General features: G+C 49.5%; 1 long non-coding RNA gene across 1 annotated transcript in view; it reads right to left on the bottom strand.

The window, feature by feature from the left end:
* LOC144486084 (uncharacterized) overlaps window positions 1-24,036 on the bottom strand; it is a 45,949-nt gene that overhangs the window by 16,680 nt on the left and 5,233 nt on the right. Inside the window, exon 2 of the long non-coding RNA XR_013496218.1 lies at window positions 3,048-3,158. This is a non-coding gene — a long non-coding RNA (uncharacterized LOC144486084). The remainder of the gene's footprint in view (window positions 1-3,047; window positions 3,159-24,036) is intronic.

Below are 24,036 nucleotides of genomic sequence, written 5' to 3'. Positions count from 1 at the left end.
GTGGTCCCCGCTGCCACTCTGCACGTGATTGGTGTTGGTAAGGAGGGGGGCATCACTGCCTCTCTGCATGCACATTGGGGTAGGAAGAGGGTCTCGCTGCCACACCGAACGTGATTGGTGGAGGCAGGGAGGGGGGCATCACTGCCTCTTTGCATGCACAGTGGGGTAGGGAGGGGGTTTCGCTGCCTCTCTGCATGCACAGTGGGGTAGGGAGGGGGTCTCGCTGCCTCTCTGCATGCACAGTGGGGGTAGTGTGGGGGTCTCGCTGCCTCTCTGCATGCACAGTGGGGTAGGGAGGGGGTCTCACTGCCTCACTGCATGCACAGTGGGGTAGGGAGGGGGTCTCGCTGCCTCTCTACATACACAGTGGGGTGGGGAGGGGGTCTGGTTGCCTCTCTGCATGCACAGTGGGGTAGGGAGGGGGGCATCACTGCCTCTCTGCATGCACAGTGGGGTAGGGAGGGGTCTCGCTGCCTCTCTGCATGCACAGTGGGGTAGGGAGGGGGTCTTGCTGCCTCTCTGCCTGCACAGTGGGGTAGGGAGGGGGATCTTGCTGCCTCTCTGCCTGCACAGTGGGTTAAGGAGGCGTGCCCTGCTGACACTCTGCATGCAATTGGTGTGGGGGAAGGGGCGGTGATTGGTCCAGGTGGTGGGGAGGGGGCTGGGTCTATATCTGGTCGGGGGCTGCTCAGAAAGAGCTGAGGACCCCCGGACTACCTGGGGGCAGCTGCTGTGTTGAGGCTCGCTGCAGCAGCAGAGAGCTGACAGATGTCTCTCTCAGACCAGGCAGCTCACTGCTGGCTGCAATTGCGCATTTGCAACCAGATAGGTTTGGGAGGTAGTGGGTATCCCAGCCAGCGCTGTGAGAGCTGCAAGTGATGGGGCCACTGCTGTGGGTGGTCCAACAGCCATCGAGTTTTAACAGCACAAAATGAGGCCCTTCGACCATTATGTCTGAATAGGTCATCAAACACCTATCCAATCCAATCCCATTTTCCAGCACTCGATCCATAGCCTTGTCATAGAGTTTACAGAATGGAAACAGGCCCTTCGGCCCATCTTATCCATGCTGCCCTTTCTTTTTAAACCCCTAAACTAATCCCAATTGCCCACATTTGCCCCATATCCCTCTATACCCATCGTGCCCATTTAACTATCTAAACGCTTTTAAAAAATAAAATTGTACCCGCCTCTACTACTGCCTCTGGCAGCTCGTTCCAGACACTCACCACCCTCTGTGTGATAAAATTGCCCCTCTGGACACTTTTGTATCTTTCCCCTCTCTCCTTAAACCTGTGCCATCTAGTTTTAGACTCCCCTACCTTTAGGAAAAGATATTGACTATTGAGCTGATCTGTGCCCCTCATTATTTTATAGACCTCTAGAAGATCACCCCTCAGCCTCCTACGCTCCAGAGAAAAAAGTCCCAGTCTATTCAGCCTATCCTTATAACTCAATCCATCAAGTCCCAGTCGCATCCTCGGAAATCTTTTCTGCACTCTTTCTAGTTTAATAATTATATGCTCTGGCGTTTGAGTTGCTGATCTAAATGCCTCTTGTGGTTTTTCCCGCTTCTACCATCCTTTCAGGCCGTGAGCTGCAGATCCCATCACCCTGTGGATGAAAACATTTTCCCTCAAATCCACACAAACACCTGCCCTTTACCTTAACTCCACGCCCCTCTGGTTATTGACACCTCTACTAAAGGGAAAAGGTTTCTTCCTATCCGTGTGCCACATAATTGTGTTCATATCACTCAGCTCCCCCCCCCCACCCCCCGCCCCCACCTGAAAGCATTCCCCACCACCACCCACTACACCCACTCCACCTCCAGCCGTCTCTGCTCTAAGGTAAAAAACCCAGCCTAACCAGCCTCTCCTCATAGCTGAAACTCTCCAGCCCAGGCAGCATCCTGGTGAATCTCCTCTCCACCGTTTCCAGTGTAATCACATCCTTCCTGTAGTGTGATGACCAGAGCTGTGCACAGTTCTCTTGCTCTGGTCCAACCAGCATTTTATACACTTCCATCATCACCTCCCAGCTCTTATAGTCTATGCTGCGGCTGCTAAAGGCAAGTATCCTACATGTCGTCTTAACCACCTCATCTACCTGTCTTGCTGCTTTTGGAGATCCACATATCTGCAGCCCAAATTCATTCTGGTCCTCTGCACTTCCTCAGACTCGACCGGACATGGTACATTTCCTTGCCCGGATAGTCGTCCCAAATGCATGGCCTCACATTCGTCAGGTGTAAATTACATTTGCCCATTTGCCCAGCCTTTCAGTTTCCTCAGCACGGTGGCACAGTGGTTAGCACTGCTGCCCCAAAGCGCCAGGGACGTGTGTTCCATTTCTGGCTTGGACCACATCTGTGTGGAGTTTGCACATTCTCCACGTGTCTTCATGGGTTTCCTCCGGGTGCTCCAGTTTCCGCCCACAGTCGGAAGACTTGTGGGTTAGGTGGATTGGCCAGGATATACTGGACTTACTGTCAGGGAGAATTGCTTGGGTAAATGCATGGGGTTCAGGGGATATCGCCTGGGTGGGATTGTGCTCAGTCCAGACTCGATGGGCTGAATGGCCTCCTTCTGCACTGTAGGATTCTATGATTCCTGTCATCTAAGGCTTTCCTCCTCAATATTTACCACACCACCAATTTTTGTATCATCTGCAAACTTACTGATCACACCTCACACATTCATGTCCAGACCATCAATGTACACTACAAACAGCAAGGGACCCAGCATCGATCCCTGTGGAACCCCACTGAACACAGGCTTGCAGTCACAAAAACAACCTTCCACCATCACCCTCTGCCACTCAGCCATTTTGAATATAATTTACCAAATTGACCTGGTTCCAATCGGAATCACTTCCTTGTTCAGTCTTCCATATTTGTCAAAAGCTTTTCTGAAGAACACGTAGACTACATCGACTGCACTTCCCTCATCTCCTCATCCAGTCACCTCCTCAATATATTCCAGCGAATTGTCAGACATGATCTCCCCCTGTCAAAGGCACGCTGACTATTGTTCATAAATCCTTACCTCTCGAAGTGGAGATTAATTCTGTCCCTCAGGTTGTTTTCCAATCATTTCCCGAACACGGATATGGTGATGGTGGTGTCCTGGCCGTGATCTTGGATATCTCCAGGGCACCTTGCAGGATGGCAGTATGGCACAGTGGTTAGCACTGCTGCCTCACAGCATCAGGGATCCCATTTCAATTCCTGGGATTCCATCAGCACCAGTGAAGCTTCTTTTTAAAACTTTGTTCCATTCTCACATCTCGCCTGTTGGGATTTCTCCTATTACAAGAACGTGTGGTGTTCCTCTGGAAAGAATCCACTGTGAGCAAGTCCAGTTTCTCGCAGCTCCCCAATGTCCACATTCAGCCTTGTAAATTCAGTCTCGGTCACAGCCGTCCCGTGTACATCATCAACCTGCATAAGTTCATTGGTAAGGTCAGGGCACATCGTGCTGATGTTTCAGCTTGAGATGCAAAAGACTGATTTGATTTGAATTGATTTGGTTTATTATTTCCACATATAATAAATATGTGATCCAAGCCGGGAATCGAACTCAGGTCCCTGTGAGACAGCAGTGCTAACCATTGTGCCACCATGCTGCCGACTCAGGAACAGCTTCTTCTCTGCTGCCATCTGACGTTTTAATGGGCCCACATCGCATTCAGATGATCTTATTCTACACCCTCGCTCTGAGTCCAACATTACATTCTGCACTCTCTCCTTCTCTATGTTCAGGGTTACAGTGTTACAGAGTTCAGTGTTGGGCCAGGGAGATGGTGTCTGTGGACCTGTTGGGGAGGTTGGTGAACTGTAGTGTATCCAGGCAATCTGGGAGGCCGGAATTGATTCATGCCATGACTAACCTTTTGATGCATTTCATAACATTGGATATAAAGTGAAAAGTGTTGTTGCTTGAGTGCCATACAGACAAAGCATACTGTACATAGAGAAGGAGAGAGGGCAGAATGTAATGTTGCAGTCATAGCTAGGATGTAGTAAAAGATCATCTTAATGCAATGTGGGTCCATTCAAACGTCTGATGGCAGCAGAGAAGCTGTTCCTGAGTCGGCAGCATGGTGGCACAATGGTTAGCGCTGCTGTCTCACAGGAACCTGAGTTCGATTCCCGGCTTGGATCACTGTCTGTGTGGAATTTGCACATTCCACCCGTATGCGCATGGGTTTGCTCCGGATGCTCCAGTTTTCCCCCACAGTCCAAAATGTGCAGGTTAGGTTGATTGGCCATGTTAACTGCCCATTAGCGTCCTGGGATATGTATGTTTGGGGGATTAGCAGGGTGCATATGTGGGATTTCGGGGATAGGACCTGGGTGGGATTGTTGTCGGTGTAGACTCGATGGGTCAAATGGCCCCCTTCTGCACTGTAGTGATTCTATGATTCTATGAGTCGGTTGGTCCATGTCCTCACACATTTTTTATCTTTTTCTCTGATGGAACAAGTGGGAAAAGTTGATGTCCGTGGTGCGCTATTCCTGAATTAGGCTGGTTGCTTTTGTGAGGTAACGGGAGGTTGAGACAGAGTTAATGAGTGGGAGGTTGGTTTGAGTGATGGACTGGTCTGCATTCACCAAGCTTTGAAGTTTCTCGCAGTCTTGGACAGAGCAGGAGCCATACCAAGCTAGAATGTTATTTATGGTGCATCTGTAAAAGTTGATGAGAGTCGCAGCTGACATGCCAAATGTCCCTAAACCTCTGAGAAAATAGAGGCGTTCGGAGACTTTTTTAATTATAGGGACGTCATGGAGGAACCAGGAAAGGTTTTTCGTGATGTGGACCCTAAAACGTGAAGCTCTCGACTATTTCAACTTCATCCCATTGATGTAGATCGGGGCATGTACTCCACTAGGCTTCCAGAAGTCGATTTGCTTTGTTGACATTGAGGAAGAGATTATTGTTGTCGCCCCAGTTCACCAGATTCTCTGTCTCTTCCTCCGACCCACTGCAGGTGTCATCAGCAAACTTGGGAACCGAGTTGCAGGGGAATTTGGCCACACAGTCACCAGTGTATAAGGAGTATAGTAAGGGGCTGAGGACGCAGCCTTACGGGGCACCGCTGTTCAGGATGATTGTGAAGGAGATGTTGTTGATTGTCCTTAATTTTGCTCTCTATGGATTAGGAAGTTGAGGATCCAATTGCAGAGGCAGGAGCCAAGCCCAGCGCCACGAACTTTGGACATGAGTTTCGTAGGACTAATGGTGTTGCAGGCTGAGCTGTAGTTGATAAACACGAGTCTGTGTTCCAGGGTTCACTGTCGGGCCCGGGAGATGGCATTGTGGACCTGTTGTGGATGTCGGTGAACTGTCGTGGATCCAGGCAATCTGGGAAGCCGGAACTGATTCATGCCATGACTAACCTTTTGATGCATTTCATAATATTGGACATCAGAGTCACCGGACGATAGGCATTAAGGCAGCCTGCTTGGCTTTTCCTTTGGTACTGGCCTTTGTTTGAGTTTTACCTGGTGCATAGATTGGCAACCTTCCTGCCGAGAGACGACTGCAGCTGCACTGGTCCAGTAGACCAACGTGGGACAGCAGTAATCGCACTGAGCATTATGGACGATAGCGATTCGCTGAACCCTGAAACTTTCTCCCACTCTTGAAAGAAACACTGGAAGTTGTGTTCTGTGCCAATCGAGTGTGAGATTACTATTTTTTCCTGTGTTGTGCTAACAGTGGCCACAATGCTGTGATCTCCTCTCCAGGGTACAGTTCTGTGTAAATATAATAGAGATTCTGTGCTGTCAAGGCATCAGGATCTCCCTCTGCCAATTGTTAGTATTGTCCAGAGGCAAGGGTCAAACCAGCCCTCTTTGGTACCAGCTCTGTTGCAGGGGTTGTCAGTAAACTGTCTGAGAGACGACAGATTACCATCTACAGGATTCCAGTCTGGATTTTCTGTCAGGGTTTACTCCCTCACCCTTGGAGCTGAGTGAGGGTCAATGTTGTGGACTCTCCGGAAAGCTCTCTCCCAAATGTATACCAGTGTGTTGCTACCATGGACTGCACAGTGACACAGTAGTTAGCACTGCTGATTCACAGCGTCAGGGAGCTGGGTTCAATTCCAGGCTTGGGTCACTGTCTGTGTGGAGTTTGGACCTTCTCCCCGTGTCTGTGTGGGTTTCCTCCGGATGCTCCACTTTCCTCTCACACTGCAAAAGACGTGCTGGTTTAAAAAAAAGATTTAAGTCATTTTATGTGTATACATTCTTTTTTATTTTAACCCATCCTCAGTCCAAATGGTAACTTCTTTCCCTGAATCCTGTCTAATTTTATTCTTTATTTCCCTTCCTGACAGTGAACATAATCACAATTGTGACTCTGACGAGCAGAAACTGTGGTCTGTCCAAATGTGTGACTCGTTACCTGGTGGCCATGTCAGCGGGGGATCTGCTGGTCGTTATCCTCGACCTGATATTCAGACACATTCCCATTATTTATCGGGAACAGTTTGATTTCCTGCGCTGGGTCCCCGTGTGTAACATCCACGCCGTCCTGCTTTATGCAGCCACTGACTGTTCTGTCTGGTTCACCGTCACTTTCACCTTTGATCGATTTGTGGCCATTTGCTGCCCCAAGCTGAAGAGTAAATATTGCAGTGAGAAATCGGCGGCTGTGGTTCTGGGAACAGTGACGGTGCTGAGCTGTTTAAAGAACATCTTCTGGTATTTTATGTTATTAAATAGATATCTGCTGGGGAACGTCCCCTGGTTTTGTGATGTCACAATGGATGTGATGGAATCTCCGGTCTGGACAACAATCGAGTTCCTCCACAACATTCTAACCCCGGCTGTCCCGTTCGTCCTGATTCTGCTGCTCAACGTTTTCACCGTCAGACACATTTTAAGGAGCAGCAGAGCCCGCAGGAGACTCCGGGCTCACAGCAGTGGGGAGAATCCCAGAGACCCAGAGATGGAGAGTCGCAGGAAATCCATCATTTTACTGTTTGTTATCTCAGCCAATTTCATCCTCTTATGGTCGACATTAATGGTTTATTCGATATGTAAACGGATGTATAATTTGGGCTATCGGTCTGTCTGGTTAGATTACTATGTTATGGAATTTGGTTTCATGTTGCAACTCACAAGTTGTTGTACAAACACTGCCATTTATGCTGTGACACAGACTCACTTCAGACAGCAGCTAATACATCTGCTGAAATATCCCCTTACTGCAATTCTTCAACTCATGAGACCCTGACAGGAAACTACAACTACAAGACCCCTGACTCTTTCTATTGGACTTTCAAATATAAATAACAAACAGCCTCACAGAGACAGAGAGAGTGACAGATAAAGAGAGAGAGAGGGCAGTGAGAGCAAAACTGGGCGTGATAGAGAGACGGAGGTTGACAGAGAGAGGGACGGGTACAAATACATGGAGCGTGACACCGTTTGAAAGAGTTTCAAACAGATACAGGGAGAGAAACAGAGAGAGCGAGAGAGAGAGAGAGAGAGAAAGAACAGAGACAGATAGGGACTCTCCCAGACCGAGAAAAACAGGGATAGAGATTGGGGGAAATGGGGAGGGAGATGGACAGGGAATGAGAAAGGGAGACAGAGGGAGACAGATGGCAGAATGTAATGAGAAAGGGAGACTAAGACGGAAAGGGAGACAGAAAGGGAGGCAGAGAGAAACAGAGACAGAGAGCGTCAGTGAATTTGAAACAGTGAGACTGAATGAGTACAATGGACACAGCAAGAGCAAAAGACAGAGCGAGGTCGAGAGAGAGAGAAAGACAGAGAAATAAGAAAAGGGGGACAGAGAAGGAGAGGGACAAGGAGAGTGAGACTGAGGGGGGAGGAGACACAGAGGAAGAGTGTAGAGAGAAGGTGAATGAGGGAGATGCAGAGAGACAGTAAGAGACACAGAGAAACAGACAGATATATATATATATATATATATATATATACACACACAGAGAGAGATACAGAGAGAGGCATGCACAGAAAGACAGAGAGACATACTTAATGACTTTAACGATAACCATCAGGTGGAGTTATTGGAATATGAGCTCCCTGATTGGGACAGTTAATGCTGTCCAATCCGGGAGCCCTGCAGACGTATATAATATGGTGTGTCTCGGTTACCGGAAGTCAGGGTGTGTACACTCTGGGTGTGGATGTGATGGACTGGTGGTTTTATCACTACACTATTAATACAGAAACTCAGCTAAAGTTCTGTGCACCCGGGTTCGAATCCCGTCACAGCAGATGGTGGAATTTGAATAAATATATCTGGAATTCAGAATCAGCTGGTGACCATAAAACCAGTGTCGATTTTCGGAAAAACACATCTGGTTCACCAATGTCCCAGGGAAGGAAATCTGTCGTCCTTATGTGGTCAGGACTAAATGTGACTCCAAGTGGTTGACACTTAATTGCCCTCTGAACATGGGCAACTAGGGATGGGCAATAAATGCTGGCCGGCCAGTGACACCCAAGTCCCAAGAGTGAATACAAATACTTTGTACTGGGAAATTTTAAACAAACGGTAAACTGTTTCTCACAGCTGGATAAATACCCAATCCCTCTGATTGAGGACTGAGCTTCAAAGCTGGCAGGAGGATTCTTGTTTCCAATTATGAACTTATTCACGTGCACTTATACTGACAGCTCGATGAGGTTTCCCAGCGATATTCAACCATTCATACTCAGAGGAAGTTTAACATTTATAAAGTGTCAAATGTCGGCTTACATTAACACTGCAATGAAGTTAATGTGAAAATCGCCTCGTCGCCACACACTGGTGCCTGTCCGGGTAACACTGAGGGAGAATTGAGCATGGCCAACGCACCTAACCAGCAACGTCTTTCAGACTGCGGGAGAAAACCGGAGAAACCAGATGAAACCCACGCAGATACAGAGAGAATGTGCAGACTCCACACAGACATTGACCCAAGGCAGGAACTGAACCCAGGTCTCTGGCGCTATGAGGCAGCAGCGCTACTCACTGTGACACCTCGTCAATGGTGACAGTTCGGGGAAAGAAATTCCAGAAGTACCTGCATGGCGGTGCAGCCCATAACATTGGCCCATATCCAGCTGTGGGCTTTATTACTGTCCGCCTACCATTACCCAGGAGGCTGAGTCACTGACGCCGATGCCTTGAGTTGGCTACGATTCACAAACACTTGTCGTACCCACAATGGAAGAGACGGTCATCATGAACTTTCTCAAAACTCTCCCAGTGGCTGCCAATAATATTCGGCTGTGGAGGCAAAATTACCCATTCCTGAATGAATTGAAGCAGCGAGTGCTGATGGGGGAATCCAAAAGGCCGTTACAGCCTGAATTGCACCCATATTGGAATGGCAGCGAGCAGCTGACTGTGGAAGATGGCACACGCCTTTGGGGTTCAAGAGTGTCATCCTGAGCCAGGGTCACCATCCCATGGTGAACTTTACCATGGCCACCCAGGAGTGGCAAACTGAAGATCCTCCAAGTTGCCCTGTCTGGTGGCCAGGTATGGGGACGGATATTTGCCCATGGGTCAGTGTTGGCAATATCAACAAGGGCAGAAGTACCACCAATTACTACTCTTCACACGTGGGAATGGCCAGGACATCCGTAGACGTGGCTGCACACGGAGAGTGCCGGTCCGTTCATGGGGTCTATGTTCCTGATAATGGTAGATGCTGATTCAAAATGGATGGCCGTACACAGGGTGAGTTACTCAAACACAAGGACAAGAGTGGAGAAACTTCACACCTCTTTCATGACACCAGGGATCCCGCAGGTGTTTGTTTCTGAAAATGGACCACCCTTCATCAGCCAGGAATTTGTGCATTCGATGAAGTTGGACAGAATCTGACACGTTAGGGCAGTGTCATATTACCCATCATCCAACGGCCTGGCAGAAAGAGCGGCCCAAACAGTAAAAGCAGGTTCAAAATACCATCCCTCAGTCTCTTTGGACACCAAACCATCCAGATTTCATCTTCAATTACAGAATGACACCCTCCAACCCTCCCCCCGACCTCCCCTCTTCAACAACTGGAATAGCCCCAGCAGAGTTGTTGATGGGAAGTTCACTCCGCCCAATGTTAAGTCTGACCTTCTGAGGGCGGGAGCTAACACCCAGTGCCGTTCCCACCAGCCGGGAGAGGCACCTAAAGGCAGGAGATAGGTTATTGGTAAAGAATCATGGCAATGGGTCCACGTGGTTATGAGGCACGGTCGAGTCTGGAACAGGGCCAGTTTCCTATCAAGTCCGCTTGGGAGATACCATCCTATGGGAATGCTTCAATCATCTACAAGCCATGCAGCCCCAAGCCGTGCAGGAAAAAGCAATTCCCAGCAGACCGGGAACTTTGGAAAGAATTCCAGGCACTCCGGCTCCTGTTCCTCATCTCCGCCAGTGGGAACCTCGGAGTCTGAAATGGACACAGTGGGTTTAGCCTCTCGACCACATTGTCACCCGATTAAGGGAACTCGGGCCACACGCTCATGGTGGAAGAGGCGAGCTCCGGTCTGCTGAACCCCACTCACTTCCGAGGCTGAGCAGCAGGAACCGGACCCAGCATTGAAACTCCAAAAAAGGCTTCCAAGGTGGTCAGCCCTCGGCGGTTACTCAGACCTAGAGGGGGAGGGGGGACAGTGACTTCAATCAGGTTCATGAGTTGGACACGGGCAAATATAAACTACCAAACTGAGGCCTGTGAAATGTGCCCACTCAGGGAGCTCCACAGAGTGCAAGCTGCAGAGAGTGAAGCACTGAGAGCTGGGGTAAGTGTGGGAGTTTAGGGAAGTGGTGGAGAGGTATTGCTGTGTCTTGTGTCCCTTACTGCCCGGTCCCTTACGGCCAGGTCCAGGGCGGGTAGGTGTCACCCAGACATTACTGTTCAGAAAGTGACGTGAGCAGATGTGTTTATTGAGACTTTCAGAAGGCTTTCGACAAGTTCTCACATCGCAGACTGCCATGTAAAGTGAAAGCACATGGGATTACAGGCAATGTTTTGAGACGGATAGAAAGCTGGTTCACTGATAGAAAGCAAAGAGTTGGCAATAAATGGGCCTTTTTCTGATTAGCAGTCAGTGTCTAGTGGGGTTCTGCAGGAATCTGTGCACGGACCCCAACTGCTCACATTATATATTAATTATTTTGAAAATGGAACTAGATGTATCATCTCCAAATTTGCAGATGATAAAAGGTGTGTGAGGGTGAGCTATGAGAAACATGCAGACATGCTTCAGTGTGATTTGAACAGGCTCAATGTGTGGGGATGTGCAAAGCAGTTGCAGTAAAATGTGGATCAATGTGAAGTTATCCAATTTAGCAGCAATAATAGGAAGACAGATTATTATTTGAATGGGTGTAAATTGAGAGAGGTGGATACTCAGCGAGGCCTTGGTGTCCGTATGCATCAGTAAGTGAAAGTCAGCGCGCATGTACAACAGGCAGTAAAGAAGACAACTGTAATGCTGCCCTTCATAGGGATAAGATTGGAGTACAGGAAGAGAGATGTGTCATTGCAGTTGTACAGGGCATTGCTGAGGCCACATTTCGAGTATTGTGTGCAGTTTTGGTGTCCTTATCTGAGGAAGGATATCCTCGCTATAGAGGGAGTACAGCGAATGTTTACCAGGCTGATTCCTGGGATGGCAAGTCTGTGATATGAAGAGAGACTAAGTCGGTTAGGGCTTTATTCATTGGAGTTCATTCGAGTGAAACATATAATATTGGACCATGTTTAGACAGGGTAGATTCAGAAAGAATGTTCCTGATGCTCAGGGAGTTGAGGACGAGTGTTCATGGTTTGAGGATAAGCATCAACCTTTTAGAACAGAGGTGAGGAGAAATTTCTCCACTCTGATGACCTATGGACTTCGCTACCACAGAATGTAGCTGAGGCCAAAACCTTTCGTGATTTCAGGAAGAAATTATGTATCCCTCTTGGGGCTAAAGTGATCACGGGATATGGGAGCAAGGGATGGTCAGGATATTGAAGTTGATGATGATCCCTGATCAAACTGAATGTCGGAGCTGGGTCGAAGGGCCGAATGGCCTGCTCCTGCTGTTCCTATATTTCAATGTTTCTATGATTGTGAAGCTGAGGTGAGTCTGTACACGGTGTGAATCTGAACATGATCCGAGTCCGAACCTTGTGTGAATCTGAACAGCGTCTCTGTCTGAACCTGGGTGGGTCTGAACCTGGTGCGGGGCCTCTCGACATGATTGCCAGTATTCCACTTGCCTTCCTAACTGCCGATTGAACCTGCAGGTTAACCTTTAGAGAATCTTGAACAAGGCCTCCCAAATTCCTTTGTGCATCTGATTTTCTAAGCATTTCCCCATTTCGAAAATAGTCTCTGCCTCCATTCCTCCTTCCAAAGTGCATAACCTCACACTTTTCCTCCTTGTATTCCATCTGCCCCCTCTTTATCCACTGTCCTAACCTGTCCAAGTCCTTCTGCAGCCCTCCTCCTCCCCCTCCCCCCTCCCACTTCCGCAATACTCCCTGTCCCTCTGCATATAATTGTATCATCACCAAACGTAGCAACAGCGCCTTCATTTCGTTTTTCCAAATTATTAATGTGTATTGTGAAAGGTTGTGGTCCCAGGACCGACCCCCGAGGCACACCACTTGTCACCGGCTGCCATCCTGAGAGAAGATCCCTTCATCCCCACTCTCTGCCTTCTGCCAGTCAGCCAATCCTCTATCCATGCCAGGATCTTACCCTCAACACCATTGGCACTTAACTTATATAACAGTCTCCTATGCTGCGCCTTATCAAAGAAAGATCACCACCAATGCCACCACAATTTCCTCAGCTATGTCTTTTAGAAACCTGGGGTGTACTCCATCCGGTCCAGGTGATTTACCACCCACAGACCTTTCAGTTTCCCCAGAACCTTCTCCTGAGTGATGGCCACTACACCCACCTGTGTCCCCCGACTCTCCTGGAGCTCTGGCATCCCACTGGTGTCTTCCACCGTGAAGACTGATGCAAACTATTCAGTTCCTCTGCCATTTCTTTGTTTCCTATTATTCCTTCTCCAGCCTCATTTTTTAGTGATCCAATGGCTATTTTTGCCTCTCTCTTAACTTATATTGGAAAACCTTCTCCTCTCCTCTTTTATAATACAAGCTTGCTTACACTCATATTTCATCTTCTCCCCTCTTATTGCTTTTTTAAGTTGTCCTCTGCTTGCTTTCAAAAGCTTCTCAATCTTCTGCCTTCCCACTAATCCTTGCCACTAAGGATGCTTTCCCTTTTGTGTTTTTGCTGCCCTTGGCTTCCCCGTCAGCCATGGATTCCTCGTCCTCCCTGTGGCATGTTTCCTCCTCCTTGGGATGAATTTCTGTTGTGCCTCGCAAATAACTCTCAAGAACTCCTGTCATTGCTGTTCCACTTTCTCCCCTGCTCGGCTCCCTTTACAATCAACTCTGGCCAGCTCCACCTTCATGTCCTTGTAGTTATCTTTATTTAATTCAAATACCTTTACATCTGATTCCAGGTTCTTCCTCTCAAACTGCAGGGTAAATTCTATCATATTGTGGTCACTGCTCCCTAAGGGTTCCTTCACCTTAAGTTCCCTAATCAAGTCTGCCTCATTACACATCGCCAAATCCAGAATTGCCTGTTCCGTAGTAGGCTCTGTCACAAGCTGCTCCAAAAACCCTCTCTTAGACATTCCACAAATTCCTTTTCTTGGGATCCACGACCTATCTGATTTTCCCAGTCCACCTTAGAATCTTAGAAACCTACATATTGAAGTCCCCCATGATGATTGTAACATTGCCTTTTCTATCTCCTGATGTATTTTCTGCCCCTCATTCTCTCACTATCCTCATCCCTACCCTCAGACTGTACTTTACCCTTTACCTCCGCCAATCAGACACGATGTTTACATTTGAAGGCCAGTTTCCAATATTCAAAGTCTCTCTATTTTTCCCTTGCCTCCTTTTTCCCTTTTGCCTGTAATTCAGATTGATTCAATTATTTTGCTTGCTGTTCCTCCCTTTCCTTTTCTTTTCCCTGTAATTCAAATAGTTTTAATTATTTTTTATATTGAGTCACTTTCATTTGTAACTGAATTTCCAACGATTCTGACTGAGCTTCTGACAATTCCAAATGTTGTGCTATTGCCACAATTATCTCTCCTTTCTGTACTCTGTCAGGCAATGTCAACTGGAATGTGTTTCCAATTCCAAAAGCTTTGCTTTCGTCACTATCTGTCAGGTAACTTGCGTGACTTCCTCCACCCGCAGAAACTTCTGAGCCTCTGAAAGAGACATTAATCCAAACCACACTCCCTATTTAAACTGGAATACAACACCTGAAAAGAAAACACAAATCTGCTCAGCGCTCACTGTCTTTGAGTTCACTAATCCAAAATCAATCAAGAAATCCAGGTTTCAATCCCGGAGCCCCCAGTTGTTCTCAGTCAGGTTGGATACTCCCAGTTGTTCCATGAAGCTCGAGTGACCTGTAACTCTTTACCTTGAATCTGGCTCGAAGGAGCACGAGAGGTTTCACTTCAGGTGGGAGTGAACTGACCCACGAGGAACTCTTATTCAATACAAAGCATAATTGAGAATATTGTTGACATGTATAGTAAGACAATTAGCAAGAACTTTTAACAATTACAAACAAGAAACACAACAACCACAATAATGTACAACTCTGAAGGAAATATCTCTAGTGTGTTCCAACCAAAGCCAACATCCAATCCACAAAACCCTCCAAATCACCACAATACAGCAGAGGTTAATGCCGAATTATTACACGTGTCCAGCCTCCTGGGCTGAATGCTCAAAATCCCTTGAGAAACTCAGCAGAGGTTGCAGTCGAGTCTGTTCCACAAAACACAGCCTTTTCAAAAGAGAAGGACAGGGAGAGGGAGAGAGATTGCTTCTGAGCTTGCTGCTAAACTGCTTCCCAAAACTAAACTAAAAGACCAAAAAAAAACCACCACCTGACTGCCACAGCTTAGCTCCACCTCCATGTAAGCTGCATGATTTAAACAAAATTGCTGAAAGGTCCACTCACATGACAACATTAACACCCTCACTCTCAACTCAGCACTCCCCATTACCCCAACACTCTCTCTCTCTCACCAACACTATCCTGTCACGTCAACACACCCCCTCACCTCAACACACCCCCGCTCACCTCAATACTCCCCTTCCCCTCTCTGCACAATCTCTATCACACAGACATTACACCCTTTCTCCTCAACACTAGCCGTCTCGCTTCTAAGTTCCCCCTCTCACATTTACATTGTCCCATAGAGGGTTAACATCAATTCCTCTCACCAGAACACGCGCTCTCAATTCAACACTCCCCCAATCAACACAACTCTCCCCCTCTCACCTTAACATGTTCCCCCCCTCACATCAATCCTCCCACTCACTTCTACATTCCCCCACGCACCACAACACTACCCATCTCATCTCGACGCTCCTCACCTCAAGATCCCCAAGATATGAATTTCCCGTCCCACACCGCATGGGAGTCGGAGCAGATGGGCACAGACCGTGTCAAGATCCAATTACCTCTGGTGGGATTATCCGAATTTGGGGAGAGCGCGGGGCCAAATCCGACACTCTGTCTCACATCAACATTCTCCCTCTCTCATATCAGCTCTCTCTTCCCATCTCAGCACTCTGTCTCGCCTCAGCTCCCGCCATCTCCTTTTAACTTTCCCCCTCACCTCAACAAACTCCCCCTCATCTCAATACACCGCCTCTCAACTCATCACTCTCCCCCTCACTTCCATAATAAACTTTCACTCCACACACAGCCCCCCACTCCACACAACTCAAACATCCGCCAGTTGTCCCTGCACTGGGTGTGTTTGCTGGGGAAATTGCAGTTGGAGTTTTATCTTGTGTTTCCCCGATGCTACACCTGTCCCTGCAGATGCAGAAATAACCTGATTCTTATTGGAACCAGGTATTTAGGAACAGCAGTGACCGCACTCTCCTTTCACAACCTGCACAGATACATTACTGAATTGCTCTGATTGTCAATACACATCCAGGTGCATGGCTAACCTCATCCCTACTGTCTTTACCTTCCAGGTGTATCACCGACTTCATTCTTATTACCAACTGACAAACAGATACATCACTGACCTCACTCTTATTGTCGCTACTGATTCCCTGCGACCCCCGCGTTACAAAACGAATAAAGGCAACACAGCAGCAGCGTCACACAAACTGTCTCAAAAACCTTCAGCTCCTTCAATCATTCTGATCCTGGGCTGATCTCAACAACATAAAGTTTGAATGCAGAATGTAAGTTTGTTCCTCCACGAATACACTTGGATTAAATAATTGCGGAACAGAGCATCTATTTCAGGTCAAGCAGAGGTGGCAGTGTGGGAGCATGGTGCTAAATATCAGAATTATCTGTATCAATATCTGACTGCTCAGAGACCGGAATTAAAATAAATATATTCACTGCATGTGAAACATGTATAAAATGATATGCATTACAAAGTTACTGCTGGTGTTCAGTGACTGGAACTAATGTTATTCACCTTGAGATCTCTATAAATGTACCTCTTCTGTTCTGTACAGTCAGTTGGAGAAACGGATTTCGAAATGTTTTTCAATTAGATTGTATAAGATCTCCACATGCATTTTCACAAATTCCCTCAATAAATCCCCAGCTGAATTTAACAAGGCAATCCCCACCAATTGAATTCTGGTTTTCACTCTGCGTGAGATGTCAGCACCACCGGGAATGTCACCCCGCTTGGTTAACGCTGACACACAGACTCACTGTTACTGGGAGATATTGCAAAGTGTTCTTGTGTTGGATCGGGTCATCTCACTGTCCCAATACTGCAAACAATCACAATATGGAACGGGTTCTCACTTCTACACGGGACAATTATTCCCCATTTGGCATTGATTGCAATCAGTTGATCAATCTGATTTACTTAACTGGGGCAGTTTTCACCTGGCCTTCATCAATCGAGAGATTCAGTTTAGGAGTCCGGGGATAATGATGCAGCTATATAAGACCCTCGTCAGACCCCACTTGGAGTACTGTGCTCAGTTCTGGTCGCCTCATTACAGGAGGGACGTGGAAATTATTGAAAGGGTGCAGAGAAGATTTACAAGGATGTTGCCTGGATTGGTTGGCATGCCTCATGAGGATATGTTGAGAGAGCTCGGTCTTTTCTCCTTGGAGAGATGAAGGATGAGAGGTGACCTGATAGAGGTATAAAAGATGTTGAGTGGTATAGATCAGGTGGACTCACAGAGGCTTTTTCCCAGGGCTGAAATGGCTGCTACGAGAGGACACAGGTTAAAGGTGCTGGGGAATAGCTACAGAGGAGATGTGAGGGGTAGGTTTTGCACTCAGAGGGTGGTGGGTGAGTGGAATCGGCTGCCGCCAGTGGTGGTGGAGGCAAACTCGATGGTGTCTTTTAAGAGACTCCTATATGAGTACATGGGACTTAATAGGATTGAGGGTTCTTGGTAAGCCTGTATATAAGCCGAGGTAGGTAGGGACATGACCGGCGCAACTTGTGGGCCGAAGGGCCTGTTTGTGCTGTAGCTTTTCTATGTTCTTTACAACAGAAAATGTTTGCAATTCATTCATTCGAATTCCCAAGTGTCTGAACTGTATTTAGGAAAGATCTGAAGGAGTATTTCACAAAACTATAACAACAAATTAACAGAAGACAGTTATTATGAAAGCACGTGTGGAAAATATCATTATCAGTGAGGCTGCCCTGGGATTACTTCATGGACAGTGATGGAAACGTGTTTGATACAGAAGATACACGTCCCTTTTATCAGCCTGTTTGAATTGGCAGTGCAGCAAGACCATACACTTTACCCAGTGCTGTCCCTATTCTTGGAAATGTTCAATGGAAGCACAATTTACAGGAACCCAATGGCAAATACAGAAACATGGTTCAGAATGGGGTTCGACACAGAGTAAACACCCTTTGCAGTCAACTATTCAATGGGACACTGCAGAGTGAGCTTTGCTCTGTCTGCAATCCCGTGTGTAACTGTTCTGGGAGGGTTTCAGAAGTCAGTATCAAGAGGAGATGTATCTGTATTGAACTTTTCTTTACCCATACATGGGATTTTTTTCTGGCAATATACAGGGAGAGCAGAACTATATGTATCTCTGTGTCCACCTGCGCTCGAGTTCCTGATAGGACAGTGTGGAGAGATTTTCTGTGGACCTTACCCTGTGCTGCTCTTGCTCAGGTCTTTAGTGTTTGGACAGTCTATGCAGACATTTTTTGTGCATCTCACCCTTGCTACCCCTTCACTGGAGTTCTTGGTGAAACAGTGTGATGGGAGGTTTCTGGAAATCTCAGCCTGAGCTGCATCTGAACTCTCACTAGTTGCATCTGTCTTTGGAGAGTTTGATGGGGACATTATAGAGGGAGATTTATTCTACATTTAACGACGTACTGTCCCTATCCTGGGTATCCTGGGAGTGCTTGATGAGGACACTGGAGAGAGAGGTTTATTATGTATCTACCCCCCCACCCCGGCCAATGCTGTAGCCGTTCTGGGTGGTGCAGAGGGAATTTTACCGTGTGAATGTTTGATGGGCACAGTCTTAAATTTACTCTGTGTCTATCCCCATGCTGTACACGTCCTGGGAGTGTTTGATGGGGACATTGATGAGGGAAATTTACTCTGTATCTAACCCCGTCCAGTACCTGTCCTGTACGTTGCCCGTCTCCCAAGTTAGCATGGCTAATCCAACTAACTCCCATATCTTTGGAGTGTGGGAGGAAATGAGAGCACACAGAGGATTCCCACGCAGACAGGGGAGAACGTGCGCACTCCACACAGAGAGTGACCCGAGGCTGGATTCAAACCCGGGTCTTTGGCGCCATGAGGCAGCAGCGCCAACCAGTGTGTTACAGAACCTCACCCACACCACAAAATTCCCTTCTCACCTCCACACTCCCACTGTCACCTCCACACTCCCACTGTCACCTCAACACTCCCCCTCTCGCCTCCACGCTCCCCCCCGCTCGCCTCCGCGCTCCCCCCCGCTCGCCTCCGCGCTCCCCCCCTCTCGCCTCCGCGCTCCCCCCCTCTCGCCTCAGCGCTCCCCCCTCTCGCCGCAGCGCTCCCCCCTCTCCCCCTCTCGCCTCAACGCTCTCCCCCTCTCGCCACAACGCTCTCCCCCTCTCGCCTCAGCGCTCCCCCCCTCTCGCCTCCGCGCTCCCCCCCCTCTCGCCTCAGCGCTCCCCCCCTCTCGCCTCAGCGCTCTCCCCCTCTCGCCTCAACGCTCTCCCCCTCTCGCCTCAACGCTTTCCCCCTCTCGCCTCAACGCTCTCCCCCTCTCGCCTCAGCGCTCTCCCCCTCTCGCCTCAGCGCTCTCCCCCTCTCGCCTCAGCGCTCCCCCCTCTCGCCTCAGCGCTCCCCCCCTCTCGCCTCAGCGCTCCCCCCCTCTCGCCTCAGCGCTCCCCCCCTCTCGCCTCAGCGCTCCCCCCCTCTCGCCTCAGCGCTCCCCCCCTCTCGCCTCAGCGCTCCCCCCCCTCTCGCCTCAACGCGCTCCCCCTCTCGCCTCAACGCTCTCCCCCTCTCGCCTCAGCGCTCCCCCCCTCTCGCCTCAGCGCTCCCCCCCCTCGCCTCAACGCTCTCCCCCTCTCGCCTCAACGCTCTCCCCCTCTCGCCTCAACGCTCTCCCCCTCTCGCCTCAACGCTCTCCCCCTCTCGCCTCAACGCTCTCCCACTCTCGCCTCAACGCTCTCCCCCTCTCGCCTCAACGCTCTCCCCCTCTCGCCTCAACGCTCTCCCCCTCTCGTCTCAACGCTCTCCACCTCTCGCCTCAACGCTCTCCCCCTCTCGCCTCAACGCTCCCCCCCTCTCGCCTCAACGCTCCCCCCCTCTCGCCTCAACGCTCTCTACCTCTCGCCTCAACGCTCTCCCCCTCTCGCCTCAACGCTCTCCCCCTCTCGCCTCAACGCTCTCCCCCTCTCGCCTCAACGCTCTCCCCCTCTCGCCTCAACACTCTCCCCCTCTCGCCTCAACACTCTCCCCCTCTCGCCTCAACGCTCTCCCCCTCTCGCCTCAACGCTCTCCACCTCTCGCCTCAACGCTCTCCACCTCTCGCCTCAACACTCTCCCCCTCTCGCCTCAACGCTCTCCCCCTCTCGCCTCAACGCTCTTCGCCTCAACGCTCTCCCCCTCTCGCCTCAACGCTCTCCACCTCTCGCCTCAACGCTCTCCCCCTCTCCCCTCAACGCTCTCCACCTCTCGCCTCAACGCTCCCCCCTCTCGCCTCAACGCTCCCCCCCTCTCGCCTCAACGCTCTCCCCCCTCTCGCCTCAACACTCCCCCCTCTCGCCTCAACGCTCTCCACCTCTCGCCTCAACGCTCTCCCCCTCTCGCCTCAACGCTCTCCCCCTCTCGCCTCAACGCTCTCCCCCTCTCGCCTCAACGCTCTCCCCCTCTCGCCTCAACACTCTCCCCCTCTCGCCTCAACACTCTCCCCCTCTCGCCTCAACGCTCTCCACCTCTCGCCTCAACGCTCTCCACCTCTCGCCTCAACACTCTCCCCCTCTCGCCTCAACGCTCTCCCCCTCTCGCCTCAACGCTCTTCGCCTCAACGCTCTCCCCCTCTCGCCTCAACGCTCTCCCCCTCTCGCCTCAACGCTCTTCGCCTCAACGCTCTCCCCCTCTCGCCTCAACGCTCTCCACCTCTCGCCTCAACGCTCCCCCCTCTCGCCTCAACGCTCCCCCCCTCTCGCCTCAACGCTCTCCCCCCTCTCGCCTCAACACTCTCCCCCTCTCGCCTCAACGTCCACCCCTCTCGCCTCAACACTCCCCCCCTCTCGCCTCAACGCTCTCCCCGTCTCGCCTCAACGCTCTCCCCCTCTCGCCTCAACGCTCTCCCCCTCTCGCCTCAACACTCTCACCCTCTCGCCTCAACACTCTCCCCCTCTCGTCTCAACGCTCCCCCCCTCTCACCTGTCCACACTGTCTATCTCACCCTCTGCTATACCTGCACTGGAGATTCGTGTTTGGACAGTGTAGAGGGAGACAGTTTGTGTATCTGGGCCTGTGCTGCATCTACAATGAGGGTATTTGATGGGAGTGTAGAGGCAGCTTATCCTTGTAAATGTCTGATGGGCGCAAGCTGACGGATATCGAGCCTGAAGGTTGCCTGACTAAGTTGAACCTTCACTTTAGCAGCCATGAGACCGCCTGGTCACACAGTTAAGATGGGGTGGGAGTGACACTGGACCTCTGTAGCTGACATTGGAGTGTTTGATGGGATGTTGCAGATGATGTTTGCTCCGTGTTTAAGGGCTGTCACCGTTCCCTCCGCACTCTGGCTGGCAGCGTGAGGGGACAGACTGACTTCACACCTAATCCCTGCAGTAAATATCCTGGGAGTGTTTGTTGGATCAGTGTGTATTGATATAACACCATGTTGTTCCCCTCTCATCTGAAAGCTCCCTCCTCACATCAACACACTCCCTCTCACCTCAGTAACCGCCTCTCACCTCAACTCCCACCGTCCACAGCAACACCCCTCACCTCAACACTGAACCTCTCACCTCAAAATTCCCCTTCACCTCAACACTCTCTCTCTCACCCCACTCACATCAAAAATAGGATTGACCTTGTGAGTTCCTTCAATCTTTCTGATTCTCGGCTGCCATCAACAGCATAACGTTTCACTGTGCACCGTCCGTCTGTTCCTCCAGAACAAAGAACAATAAAGCACAGGAACAGGCCCTTCGGCCCTCCAAGCCCGTGCCACTCCCTGGTCCAAACTAGACCATTCTTTTGTATCCCTCCATTCCCACTCCGTTCATGTGGCTGTCTAGATAAGTCTTCAACGTTCCCAGTGTGTCCGCCTTCACCACCTTGCCTGGCAGCGCATTAGAGGCCCCCAGCACCCTCTGTGTAAAATATGTCCTTCTGATATCTGTGTTAAACCTCCCCCCCCTTCACATTGAACCTATGACCCCTCGTGAACATCACCACCGACCTGGGGAAAAGCTTCCCACCGTTCACCCTATCTATGCCTTTCATAATTTTATACACCTCTATTAAGTCTCCCCTCATCCTCCGTCTTTCCAGGGAGAACAACCCCAGTTTACCCAATCTCTCCTCATAACTAAGCCCCTCCATACCAGGCAACATCCTGGTAAACCTCCTCTGTACTCTCTCCAAAGCCTCCAGTAGTGTGGCGACCAGAATTGGACACAGTAATCCAAATGCGGCCGAACCAACGTTCTATACATCTGCAACATCAGACCCCAACTTTTATACTCTATGCCCCGTCCTATAAAGGCAAGCATGCCATGTGCCTTCTTCACCACCTTCTCCACCTGTGACGTCACCTTCAAGGATCTGTGGACTTGCACACCCAGGTCCCTCTGCGTGTCTACACCCTTTATGGTTCTGCCATTTATGTATAGCTCCTCCCTACATTATTTCTACCAAAATGCATCACTTCATATTTATCAGGATTGAACCCAATCTGCCATTTCTTTGCCCAAATTTCCAGCCTATCTATATCCTTCTGTAGCCTCTGACAATGCACCTCACTTTCTGCAAGTCCTGCCAATTTTGTGTCGTCCGCAAACTTACTGATCACCCCAGTTACACCTTCTTCCAGATCGTTTGCATAAATCACAAACAGCAGAGGTCCCAATACAGAGCCCTGCGGAACTCCACTAGTCACAGGCCTCCAGCCGGAAAAAGACCCTTCCACTACCACCCTCTGTCTTCTGTGACCAAGCCAGTTCTCCACCCATCTAGCCACCTCCCCCTTTATCCCATGAGATCCAACCTTTTTCACCAGCCTACCATGAGGGACTTTGTCAAACGCTTTACTAAAGTCCATATAGACGACATCCACGGCCCTTCCCTCGTCAACCATTCTGGTCACTTCTTCAAAAAACTCCACCAGGTTAGTGAGGCATGACCTCCCTCTCACAAAACCATGCTGACTATCGTTAATGAGTTTATTCCTTTCTAAATGCGCATACATCCTATCTCTAAGAATCTTCAACAACTTGCCCACCACGGACGTCAAGCTCACCGGCCTATAATTTCCCAGGTTATTCTTCCTACCCTTCTTAAATAACGGGACCACATTAGCTATCCTCCAATCCTCTGGGACCTCACCTGCGTCCAGTGACGAGACAAAGCTTTGCGTCAGAGGCCCAGCGATTTCATCTCTCGTCTCCCTGAGCAGCCTTGGATAGATTCCATCAGGCCCTGGGGATTTGGCAGTCTTTATATTCTCTAACAAACCTAACACTTCCTCCCTTGTAATGGAGATTTTCTCCAACGGTTCAACACTCCCCTCCGAGACACTCCCAGTCAACACATCCCTCTCCTTTGTGAATACCGACGCAAAGTATTCATTTAGGATCTCCCCTACTTCTTTGGGCTCCAAGCATAATTCCCCACTTTTGTCCCTGAGAGGTCCGATTTTTTCCCTGACAACCCGTTTGTTCCTAACGTATGAATAAAATGCCTTGGGATTCTCCTTAATCCTGTCTGCCAAGGACATTTCGTGACCCCTTTTTGCCCTTCGAATTCCCCATTTCAGTTCCTTGCTACTTTCTTTGTACTCCTCCAGAGCTCCCTCTGTTTTTAGCTGCCTGGACCTAACATATGCCTCTCTTTTCTTTTTGACCAGTCCCTCAATTTCCCTGGTTATCCACGGTTCTCGAATCCTATCCTTCTTTTTTACAGGCACATGCCTGTCCTGTAGCCCTAACAACTGTCCCTTAAAATACTCCCACATGCCAGATGTGGATTTACCCTCAAAGAGCCTCTCCCAATCAAGAGCTGCCAATTTCTGCCTAATCCCACGAAAGTTAGCCTTCCCCCAATCCAACACCTTACCCTTGGGACACCACTCATCCTTTCCCATCACTATCCTAAAGCTAATAGAATTGTGGTCACGATTTGCTACATGTTCCCCTACCGAAACTTTGAAGACCTGACCGGGCTCATTCCCCAGTACTAGGTCCAGTATAGCCCCCTCTCTAGTCGGGCTATCTGCATATTGTT

Source organism: Mustelus asterias, unplaced genomic scaffold, assembly GCF_964213995.1.
Source record: "Mustelus asterias unplaced genomic scaffold, sMusAst1.hap1.1 HAP1_SCAFFOLD_286, whole genome shotgun sequence".
Taxonomy (NCBI): Eukaryota; Metazoa; Chordata; class Chondrichthyes; order Carcharhiniformes; family Triakidae; genus Mustelus; species Mustelus asterias.
The sequence above is the reverse complement of the archived record's forward strand: the minus strand, read 5'-3'. Positions and strand labels throughout refer to the sequence as shown.